The 12,167-nt window shown below is 36.6% G+C and overlaps 1 pseudogene; it reads left to right on the top strand.

Annotated features, from left to right (window-relative positions):
* Positions 1-12,167, top strand: part of LOC118052485 (aldo-keto reductase family 4 member C11-like) — a 31,219-nt pseudogene that overhangs the window by 8,718 nt on the left and 10,334 nt on the right.

Here is a 12,167-nt window from a genome sequence, read left to right as displayed (position 1 = left end):
TCTCATTATGACGGGTGACCTACCCAAGTGGAAAAGGGAAAAAGTGGTCTCATTCTTATGGGTAACTACCTAGGGGGAAGAATGACCTCATTATAATAGGTGACCTACCCAGATAAAAAAAATGAAGAATGGTCTCATTCTAAATGGTGACCTACCCATATGGAAAATGGTTTCTTTGTAACAAATGACCTATCCGTTTTGAAATTTGAAAAGGATTTTAAAAGGGGTCTTAATATCTGGAGACCCACCCCTTTTAAAGATATATATATATATATATATATATATATATATATGTGTGTGTGTGTGTGTGTGTGTGTGTGTGTGTGTGTGTGTGTGTGTGTGTTTTTTAGAGAAACTCCATGTTTTTTTCTAGGAAATGGTCTTAATTTCGGATGACCTTTCTATTTTAAAAATTTTAGAAAAATTCAATGTTTTGTTTTCTAAACAATGGCCTCAATATCAGGTGACCTGCCCATCTTAAGATTTTTATAAATACTCCATGTTTTTTCTAAAAAATGGTCTCAATATCGGGTGATCGACCCAACCTAAGTTTTTAAGAAAAACTCCATTTATTATTATTATTATAGAAAAACTCCACGCTTTTTTTGTGGTCTCAATATTGGGTGACTTGCCCGTTTTGAATTTCAAGAGAAATTGTCTTACCTCGAGGAATGAAGCAGTGCTGGTTCACAATTCATATTCTTTTCCGTAGTTCCGTTGACTTAAGATTTTGTATGTCAGCAAGTCCCAAAAACTTGGAACTATTTGGCTTTCATCACACCTTTCCTGCCAAGTTAGTGGTATGATAATATAGCATGCATGTTTTTGTTTACCTATTTTTGGAAACATAGGTCCCCCTTTTCGTTGTAGCCTTCTTCGAGCTCCTGTTTCCATTTGTTTGCCCGACCTATCATCTTGAACTGGAATACACTCCACGCGCTATATTTCCTATCCTTCTTATGCTTGGTGAAGAGATCTCTAGTTCCTTATGGGGCCCTTTCTTGCTACATTGAATATTGCCTTTTATTATACTTTTGCTGATGTTTTAATTGTCTTTTCCATTTTTAAGAAATTATTTTCAGAGGAAAATGATTAGTACTTAAAAGTGCATGTTTATCAAGGTTTTATATCTTCATTTTGCACTTGAAGTATCAATAACTCCTTAACTAAAGCATGTTTTATAATAACAAGTTTGATACTATAAGATACCTTAATTTATGGTAAATGCTCATCTTAAATGCAGGCCTATCACATAAATAAAAGGATTGATTGATGAGTTTAAGTATTGAAAGTGAAAGGACAAAGAGATGGCCAAACTTAGAAAAGAGATGCTGGTGCAGTCCAAACCGGAACATTGCTCGGCAATTGGATCATATGTGGAGCTCTAGATCTCAGATTTAGGTCCATTTTATATGGATGGAAAGGTAAGACATAGGCCTACAACTTTCATGAGAAAGCCAAGATTTAAAAAGGCCGTTTTGAAGTCCAAATTGTAGGAACAACGAAGAAATCCGAAGCTGTCTTGCAGCCCAAACACTATTAAGTGTTCAGCCCATATCTTGAGTTCTAGACGTCCAAATGACCTCATCTTTTTTTTTGTTGGAAAGCTGAGACAATTTCCTAGAGCATTCCTCAGGATTCTGGGCAAATTATGATGTTAGAAATGACATCTTGTTCAGACAAGAAGATAAGGATTGTCACCAAGTCAAGATGTGGCCACCCACTCATCAATTAGTCAACAAATCAATAGTTCCAAATTTTGGCCTATAAAAGGAGGCATTTACCATGTATTGAGGCATCTTGGTTTTCAGATCAAGATCATGCTCTTGCTTTCTCTCTTTGTATTGCTTATGTAACAACCCTAATTTTTCTATTAGTTTATTCGTTAATCTCTCCCCCTATAAAGGGTAGATGAAGCAATTATTTATTTTTTTTTTACTCGCCGAAATTTTGTCTCCTCTATACCAGGAGATCCCAAGTTATCGACAATGTACCTGCACACATTTTAAATCACATCTCATCCACAATCACATCCATGTTTAGTACAATTAACTACATAACTCATTCTAGATTATGCTGAGGACCATATTCATTCCCAAACTCCATCTTACATCACATACACAAGTTAATAATTAAAAGAGCGAATTTCAACATGAAATTTCATATAAATATAAATAGACACAACATAGTTTAATATTCTAACATAGTCTAGTACATTCTAATATCCCAAGCATAGGTTGATACATTTAATATTTCAGAAACAAAATATTACGAATAGAGTATTTCATATAGGTTACATGTTTACTGCATGAAAAAATTACACCACAAATCCCTAAGTTCCTAACTTATACGGAAAGGGATCAAAGAACTTTAAATCTATTCCTGACGTGAATGGGAGGGACCTGCAAAAATATAAATTTTTCATATAATAAAAAACAAATGATTAAAATACAAGCAATTTACAGAATAAAATTAAACAACATATATATCTACTTAAATCATATGAGATTCTAAATACAACCACAAACCCCTTTTTATGGTTATATAAGAATTCTTTACCCTTTTTATGGTTGTATTTAGAATTCTTTATTCTTCTTCTCTCTTTTTTTTTCTTTTTTTTTTTCTATTAACTACTTCTTCCCCCCCCCCCCATCAGAAGGACTATTGCTGACACCAATGACCTCCATTAGTGTCTTTAGTTGCCCGTCCTGGAACAACTAATTAGTTTCATGAAAATGCGGACACTAATGTAAACATTTGTGTCATTAATTATTTTTAAAACTACAATAGTTAATCATTGTTCCATATTACCTTGGGAGGTTCTCAGGTATGCCGATGTCAAAATTCATGACATCATTAGCTTTCACCTCGGAAAGCTAATCAATACTTCAAACTTTTATTGTCAGTGAAAATCTGCACTTGTGTTCCATACAAGTAATGTCTCCATACTCGTAAGGCAAATACTACTGCTGCAAGTTCCAAGTCATGGACAAGATAATTCACTTCATGTGGCTTTAGTTGTCTGAAAGCATATGCGATCACCTTCCTATGCTGCATCAATACGCATCCCAAACCCTTGCTGGAGGCATCACTGTAAACAATAAACCCTTCTGTTCCAGAAGGAAGCGCCAAAACGGGGGTTGATGTAAACCTTCTTTTCAACTCCTGGAAACTCTCATCACATTCCCTTGACCAATTAAACCTTACTTCTTTATGAGTCAACTTGGTCAGAGGCGATGCTATTGTAGAAAATCCTTCAATAAACCTCCTACAATACCCTGCGATGCCCAAGAAACTTCGAATTTCGGTCATATTTATGGGCTTCTCCCACTTTAGAACTGCCTCTACTTTTCCTGGATCCACACATATTCCTCCAGCTGAGATAACATGCCCCAAAAATATCACCTCTTTGAGCCAGAACTCACATTTATCCAATTTTGCATACAATTTATTTTCTCTTAATATTTCTAATACCTTCCTCAAGTGCTTCTCGTGCTCCAGATAAGAGCTCGAATATACCAGTATATCATCAATAAACATTACCACACATTTATCCAAATAAAACCGGAACACTCGATTCATTAGATCCATAAATACTGTAAGGGCATTAGTTAACCCAAATGGCATTACTAAGAATTCATAATGGCCATAGCGAGTTCTGAAGGCAGTCTTCTGTATGTCCTGTTCTCTGATTCTTAATTGATGATACCCCGATCTCAAATCTATCTTCGAGAATACTCTTGCGCCCTTCAACTGATCAAACAGATCATCTATCCGTGGTAGCGGATACTTGTTCTTTACCGTCACTTTGTTCAGTTGACGATAATCGATACATAACCTGAATGTACCATCCTTCTTCTTTACAAATAACACCGGGGCTCCCCAAGATGAATTGCTCGGCCGTATGAATCCTTTATCCAACAACTCCTGAAGCTGGATCTTCAATTCAGCTAGTTTAATAGGGGCCATTCTATAAGGGGACTGTGCTATAGGGTTGACTCCTGGAAGAGTCTCAATGGAAACCTCAATTTCCCTTATTTGAGGTAGTCCTGGTAATTCCTCTGGAAACACGTCTGGAAATTCTTTTACAATAGGGATATTTGTTAATTCTATGCTTCCCTTCTTTAATTCTCTCACATGAGACAACCAGGCAGGGCATCCCTTTCTAATCAGTTTTCCGGCTGTCATGACCGAGATTATGGAGTTTGGAATTACCCTCCTCTCTCCCCTGAATACTACCTTTTTTCCACTCACATCTTGGAGGTTTATAGTCTTTGTGAAACAATCTACTCGTGCTCTATGTCTACTCAACCAATTTATTCCCAGAATCAAGTCAAAATCATCTAATGCTAAAGGCATGAGATCTGGCTTTAGTTCTGCCCCCTTAATGTTTAGTATCACTCCCTTGTATACCTCATCAATGTTTATATTTTTTCCCAAAGGTGTACTAACTACCATTCCCACATTCAATCTACTTGGTAACACATTTAAATTTCTAGTAATTCGGTGGGCCACAAAAGAATGACTGGCCCTAGGATCAATTAAAGCAAAAACTTGTATTAAACTCAATTATAGTGTACCTGCTACAACATCTGGCATTGCCCCTATATCTTCCTGGGTCATGTGGTATATCCTGCCCCGAGTCCTTTCCTCCTGGAATCTGGGTCGGCCTTTGTTACCACTTGTCCCTGACTGAGTAGGTCGTACAGGTCGATCAACTGTCACCGACTGTTGCTGGCTTTGGGTAGCCATCCCCTGTCCATGTACTCCTTCAGTGATTCTATGTGGACATTCTTTCTTTCAATGACCCGTTTCTCCACAATGGAAACAACCTCTTCCCAAATACTAGCAGTCCCTCCATCGATGCCCTTCCCCTCTACAAATATAGCATCTTCCTGGTGTGGCTGAACAATCCCCAGGGTGTTTCTGATGACATCTCATACATATCGGGTAGACAGGTCCTCTATGCTCCATGGAATCCCCTATAACACTTGGCCCTTGGCGAGTCTGACCTCCCATGGATCCCCCAACATTAACTTGTCTAACTCCTCCTGAACTCCTACCATGAACAAAACTCCCCCCTTTTTTCGGTAATGGCCCAAATGATGACCCACTCTTTCCTTTCTTTGGAGGAGGATTCCTCCCTACAAGAGGTGTGAAATCCCTTCTTTTGAATCCCGTGATCTGACTCTGTTCACTTGTTTGCCTTGGCGTGTCATTCATTACTCTTTCTATACCCTGAGTAGCTCTCACTAACTCTCGAATCGACTGAAAGTGCATAGCCACCAAAATTAATTTCAGCTCCTGCCTAAGTCCATCCCGAAATCGTTCCACTTGATGATGCTTAGTGGAAAGATGGGTGGTGGCAAAGATAGATAAATCCTAGAACCTCCTTTCATACTCCAAGACAGTCATATTCCCCTGTTTCAAATCCAGGAACTCCTGCTCTTTCTCTTTTCAGTGCTGCCAGGAGTAATACCGTTCCTCAAATTCTTCTCGAAAGTTTCCCCACCTCAAATCTTCTCCTGCCCTTCTTTCTCTAATGGTCTCCCACCAGGAGTGGGCACTCTCCGTTAACAGCTGGGTCACACAATCTACTCGAGTTTCCTCTGGCACCTGCATCTGATCTATAACCCTTTCTACCTTCCTCAACCAATGCCCTGCTACTTCGGCGTCTTCTTCCCCTGAATAGGTCGTGCAACCCATTTCTCGCATGCCCTTCACCCATTGGACTAGGGTGATTACTCTTTCCGCCCGAGGAGTAGAATTGGATGCACCTGCAGCCATCCCTGCTGCTACTTCGTTGACCAATTGCTCGAGAAATGTGGGGTCCGAATAGGAATTTGGGGTGACCGTTGATGTCACTGGCGGTGGCCTGTCTTCTGATCCTTGGCCACCCGGTGTTTCAGCCGGCGACACTTTTGTCCGAGAAGTGACAGGGTCACCCAGATGTCCCCCTGAATCTCCCCTCTCTAAATGGGCTGACGCCATAGATTGATGGGAGGTAGTGCCCATTAATGGGTCCCTTTCGGCTTCATCCCTAGAAAGTGAGTCATACTCTCTTCCTTGCACAGGGGACGGAACAACCGTGGCGGCTTGCTGTGTACGAGCCATCCTGCAACATTTTTCCAAAATCACATTAGTATTTCAATCCCTGAAACTTCAACCAAATGCTCTGATACCAACTGTAACAACCCTAATTTTTCTATTAGTTTATTCGTTAATCTCTCCCCCTATAAAGGGTAGATGAAGCAATTTTTTTTTTTACTAGCCGAAATTTCGTTCTATACCGGGAGATCCCAAGTTATCAACAATGTATCTGCACACATTTTGAATCACATCTCATCCACAATCACATCCATGTTTAGTACAATTAACTACATAACTCATTCTAGATTATGCTCAGGACCATATTCATTCCCAAACTCCATCTTACATCACATACACAAGTTAATAATTAAAAGAGCCAATTTCAACACGAAATTTCATATAAATATATATAGACACAACATAGTTTAATATTCTAACATAGTCTAGTACATTCTAATATCCCAAGCATAGGTTGATACATTTAATATTTCAGAAACAAAATATTACGAATAGAGTATTTAATATAGGTTACATGTTTACTGCATGACAAAATTACACCACAAATCCCTAAGTTCCTAACTTATACGGAAAGGGATAAAAGAACTTTAAATCTATTCCTGACGTGAATGGGAGGGACCTGCAAAAATATAAATTTTCCATATAATAAAAAACAAATGATTAAAATACAAGCAATTTACAGAATAAAATTAAACAACATATATATCTACTTAAATCATATGAGATTCTAAATACAACCACAAACCCCTTTTTATGGTTATATAAGAATTCTTTACCCTTTTTATGGTTGTATTTAGAATTCTTTATTCTTCTTCTCTCTCTTTTTTTTTTTTTTTTTTTTTCTGTTAACTACTTCTTCCCCCCCCCATCAGAAGGACTATTGCTGACACCAATGACCTCCATTAGTGTCTTTAGTTGCCCGTCCTGGAACAACTAATTAGTTTCATGAAAATGCCGACACAAATGTAAACATTTGTGTCATTAATTATTTTTAAAACTACAATAGTTAATCATTGTTCCATATTACCTTGGGAGGTTCTCAGGTATGCCGATGTCAAAATTCATGACATCATTAGCTTTCACCTCGGAAAGCTAATCAAGTTTATAAATTTTGCCGATATCAACGTCACGTGCCGATATCATTAACTATTCTGAAACCGAATAGTTAATCAAGTATATATTTTTCCTCTCACGTACCAGTAATGCCGATGTTATCCAGCTTGGTTAACATCATTAGCCTCCCATATCAGGGACAAACAAATCAAATTCAAGAAACAATCATTACCAAAATTCCTTGTTACGATCTATTTCCTCCAAAAGAACCCATAAATTAAATCTAGTTCTCCGTTCCATTTTATTTTTTGTCATTTAACCTTTCCTTTCCCTTTTTTTTTCCTCATCAATAAGCACCAAATTTTTATAGTTCAAAAGTTAGTTAAAATAATTATTAATTAGAGAAGATATAAGTACCAAATACCTACCTGTTGTGGACGCTCGACTTGCGTTCCCCTGTGCTTGCTGTACTCCTCCTACGGTTCCTCCTGAAACCACAAACACCCATCATTATTCCATATTAATCCACATATCACACGCAACATCAACATTGAAAATAATATTCATTTCTCCTTTACCAAGTCTTTTCTTTCTCATCACTTACATTCCTCATTATTATCCTTTAACTTTTCAGCTCATTAGTAGTCCAAGTGGACATCATAAATTCAATTTTTTATTACAGTTTATTCTTTTTGAAGATCAAGACACACTTTATGAAAGGCGAGAAAATAAATTCTACACTTGATATGGCTAAATTTCGCCGTTTTATCAACTTGGCCGAATCTGCCAACAGGGGTGGCAGCTCGACCTCTCCTCAGTTTTTTATTTGTATCTGGAGTTCTAGGACTCCAAATTAGGCGAGGTCAGATTCGTTGGAAAGCTAACACTCCTAGCTACACTTCTATGAGGGGACCCTCCCTGAATTTTGTAGTTTTCAGGTCCAAAATCCCCCCAGGAAACAGGGCAACGAACCTGCCCTGTTTTGCTAATGGAGAAGGTATCTCCATTTCATCTTAAATCCCTGCTTCCTCATCAGTCACAGCCATGCCTTCCCTTTATTCATGGCATTCCCGTCTCCTTTTATGTCCTCTTAAGGTCACTAGTACCAAATTAATTAATTAAGCACATCATAAGTTCTCATTCCCTCTCTGCTGTATCCAGCAGAGAACGTGGCCAAGGGAACCAAGAGTTCCCTTCCTCTCTTTTATGCACTCGTTTCTTCTTCTTCTTTAAGGCACTTAGATTAATCTAATCCATTTAACCTCACTCATTTCTGCATTTTCCCAACATTTTATGTTAAAGAAACCTAATTCCCAATTCAAGAAAGGCATAAACTTCTAATCAAATTGAAGTTGATTTCATAGAAATTGGAATTATAACTCCTTACTTGGATGGAAATCTAAACTTTACTTCACAAATTTTAGAAGAATCTTAGCCTTCTTCTCCTTGTATGTTGTCAGCCACTCTTCCCCCTCTTTTTTTCACCAATTCTTCACTTTTCTTCTTGTTAATTCTTCCACCCGATTGTGTTCCTCCACTTAATAATTCCAAGGCTTATTTGGGTTCACTAATTTTAGGTGTTTACTCCAAGTTTTGATGAAAGAAAAATCTGAAATTCTCCCCCCACCTTATTCTTATTATCAGCCGGCCATGGATGAGAGAAGGGATGGGTATTTAGAGTCTCATCTCTTCTTAATTCCATTTTGGCCCCATCTTTCACCCCTTTTTTTTTCTTTTTTTTAGTATTATTATTATTATTATTTTGCTTTATTTTATATTATAACAACATTTGGAATTATTATAAACCTCCCCCTCTTTGTATACTTTATTCTCGGGGCTTCACAGCTTATGTTTTTGCTTTCATTAATATCAAGTTTATGCACTTCATTTCTTTTCCTTTACTTAGTTAACTTCTTTCTCATTTATGTTCTTATCTTGTTCATTTATGTTTCTTTCTTTCATTATGTTTAGCTAAGTTAATTTTGTCAATGTGAAAAGGGTACACTAATGGTGTAAGAATAAGTATAATATAAACTTAACATGGACCTTAACGTTGGATACTAACATGTTTTATACTTGTTATCTTGTTCACTTTTAATACTTTGCTTGTTAAATGGTTAATCTAGATTTATGTTGTATAACACTTGGTACAACAAATACTTGGCACTTTCATAGCCCATACTATATGGTATAACCGACACCTGAGCTATGAAAGGAACTTGATTTGTTGTTAACATAAGTTATAATCATGAATGCCTGCCAACATTTACAAGTATTAGCTTTTTTCGAATAAGATAACTAATGTAATCATGTTAACAATTTATAATCTGATTGGAACCTCCTTTATGTGTGGTTTCCAATTAAGTAATAAGAGTTTATACTATACTTGTTTGAAGTACCATTAGTGGATCCTCTAACCTTGACATTTGTTTTTATTATTGTTTAATCCTTACATCAATTGTACATCTCAAAGCTCTCTTTATTATTACTATTACTATTATTAATATTAGTACTACTACTACTATTATTATTACTATTATAATTAAAATTAGTATTACTACTAATTGTTATTATTATTATTATTATTATTACTATTATTGTTATTATTGTTGTTATTGTTGTTGTATTGTTATTTATAATTTATACAATTAACCTCTCTGTGGTTCGACCCCGGTCTTGCTGGGTTATTTATTACTTCGACACTCCTACACTTGGGAGAAGACATCAAGCTTTTGGTCATGTCAGAAAACTCAAGAGATCTGGTTTTGTTCATGAAAATTGAAACTTTTAATGCAATCACATATTTTGTTTTAAACAATTCCCATCAAGGTGTTTCAAAGGTTTTCATGATGATACCACTTAATGTTGGGTTTTGGTTCACTATGTACCCATATGTGCGCTTCGTGCGCTTCTTGCCCCTAGTGTGGTGTGCAAAAACATGTCAAGTTTAGATTTGGTTTGGTTCTCTCCAATTTGGAATTGATGGAGTCATCTTGAGCATATTATGATTCCTTAGTCATGTGTAAAAGAGTTATTTGAAGTAAAAGATTTTGAATGCTATGAGATCATGCGCTTTATGAAGAAAATGTTCTTTATAGAGAGAATTCATGGCCGAACTTTATTTTATTGATCGGGAAGCATAATATTTCTTTATAGAATCAGCATTCACAGGTCTAACTAGATCTTCTCCATCCATTCTAGATAACAATAAAGCTCCTCTTGAGAACGTTTTCTTTACCACCTAAGGGCCCTCATTGTTTGGCACCTATTTATTCTGATCTTCTCCTGGTAAAAGGCAATATTTTCTTCAGTACAAGATCTCTTTCGTGGAATCCTCGAGGTCGAACCTTCTTATCGTATGGTTTGGCCATCTTTGATGATGACAGATTGCAGCTATCCTCTTTTCACTTATTAGATTCAACTATTCATATCTAACTTTTACCCATTCCACCTCTTCTAAACTTAGAGTCTACCAATACTCTTAATGAGGGGTTTTCCACTTCTACAGACATCATCGCCTTCATTCCATATACCAAAGTGTACGGGGTGGCTTCTGTTGGAGTTCAAATCATTGTGCGATATGCATGAAGAGCAAATGACAACATCTTATACCAATCCTTATAAGTGACCACTATCTTCTAAATAATCTTTTTGAAATTCTTGTTAGCAGCTTCTACTATGTCATTCATCTTTAGCCTATATAGTGAGGAATTGGAATGCTTGATTTTCCATTTAGCGTAGAGTTCTATTATCATATGCCATTGAAGTTCTGTGTATTATTAGTTATAATCTTTTCTCACAGACCATGTTGACAGATCAAATCTCATTCCATAAATTCTTCACCATTTTTTGCCTTTATGTTATCCAAACATCTCAATAAAGTTTTGTCAGATGATTTCTTATTCAAAGTTTCCCCATCAATATAGAAATTCATTGCCAACCTCGTCAAAGTCTTCTTGTTGATTTTGGATCCCCCCATGGGATTTATCTGGTTTTGGATGAAATTCTTGATATCATAGTACCAAGGGTTTCCAACTATTTCTCTTTCAATTAAGCAACAATAAGCTAAGTTATTTCTGATATTAATATGTACCAACTGTATCTTGTGCCCAAAGTCTATTCTAGCTATAGAAGCTAGCATGACCAAAACGTTAGCAAAATGGTTTCCTTCCCTTCCTAGATGGGTGAACTTTATTTCCTCAATTTCTCTAGCCAATTTTAGACTGGTATTCTTGATAAAGTCTCAAACTTCTTGTCCTTGGTTTGCCATTTTCCTTTCACTTGGAAAATAATCAAAATTGAGTCTCTATACATATCTATCTTTCTAATATTCAGCTTCAATGCCACCTCTAAAACGAGAATGCAAGCTTCATACTTCTATGTTGTTATTGCACCTAAACTGCAACTTAACCAAATACTGCTTTTTATTAGGAGAGATTATCATTGCATCAGCTTTGTTACCACATGTTTACAGCACCATCAAAGTACATAGTCCACCAATCTAGTTTTCCTTCCTCAACTAAAAGCACATCTTCATCAGGTTAGTTAAATTTTAATGGCTCATAATCTTCCATAGCATGGTCAACTAGGTGATCGACAATAACACTCCCTTTCACATCTTTCCTTATCATATATATTATGTCATACTTAGCTAGTAAAACTTGTCATCTTGCAATTTTGCTTGACATATAGGGCTTTCCACAGATGTACCTTAATGGGTCTAATTTTGAAATCAACCATGTAGTATGATACAACATTTATTGACGCAATCTCTTCACAGCCTATGCTAGTGCACAACATAGTTTCTCAATCATAGTATACCTAGACCTGCATTCCTTGAACTTCTTGGTCAGGTAATAAATGACCCTTTCCTTCCTTCCAGTTTCATCGTGTTGCCCTAGCACACACCCAATGTTGTTTTGGTTACTATTAGGTATAATATCAATGGCCTTTCTGGTACAGGAGGAACAAGCAGAGGTGGATTCAACAAGTACTGCTTGATTTTC

The sequence above is a fragment of the Populus alba genome, chromosome 17 (genome assembly GCF_005239225.2).
Source record: "Populus alba chromosome 17, ASM523922v2, whole genome shotgun sequence".
Taxonomy (NCBI): Eukaryota; Viridiplantae; Streptophyta; class Magnoliopsida; order Malpighiales; family Salicaceae; genus Populus; species Populus alba.
Note: the sequence above shows the minus strand (reverse complement) of the source record. Positions and strands in the feature narration are given on the sequence as shown.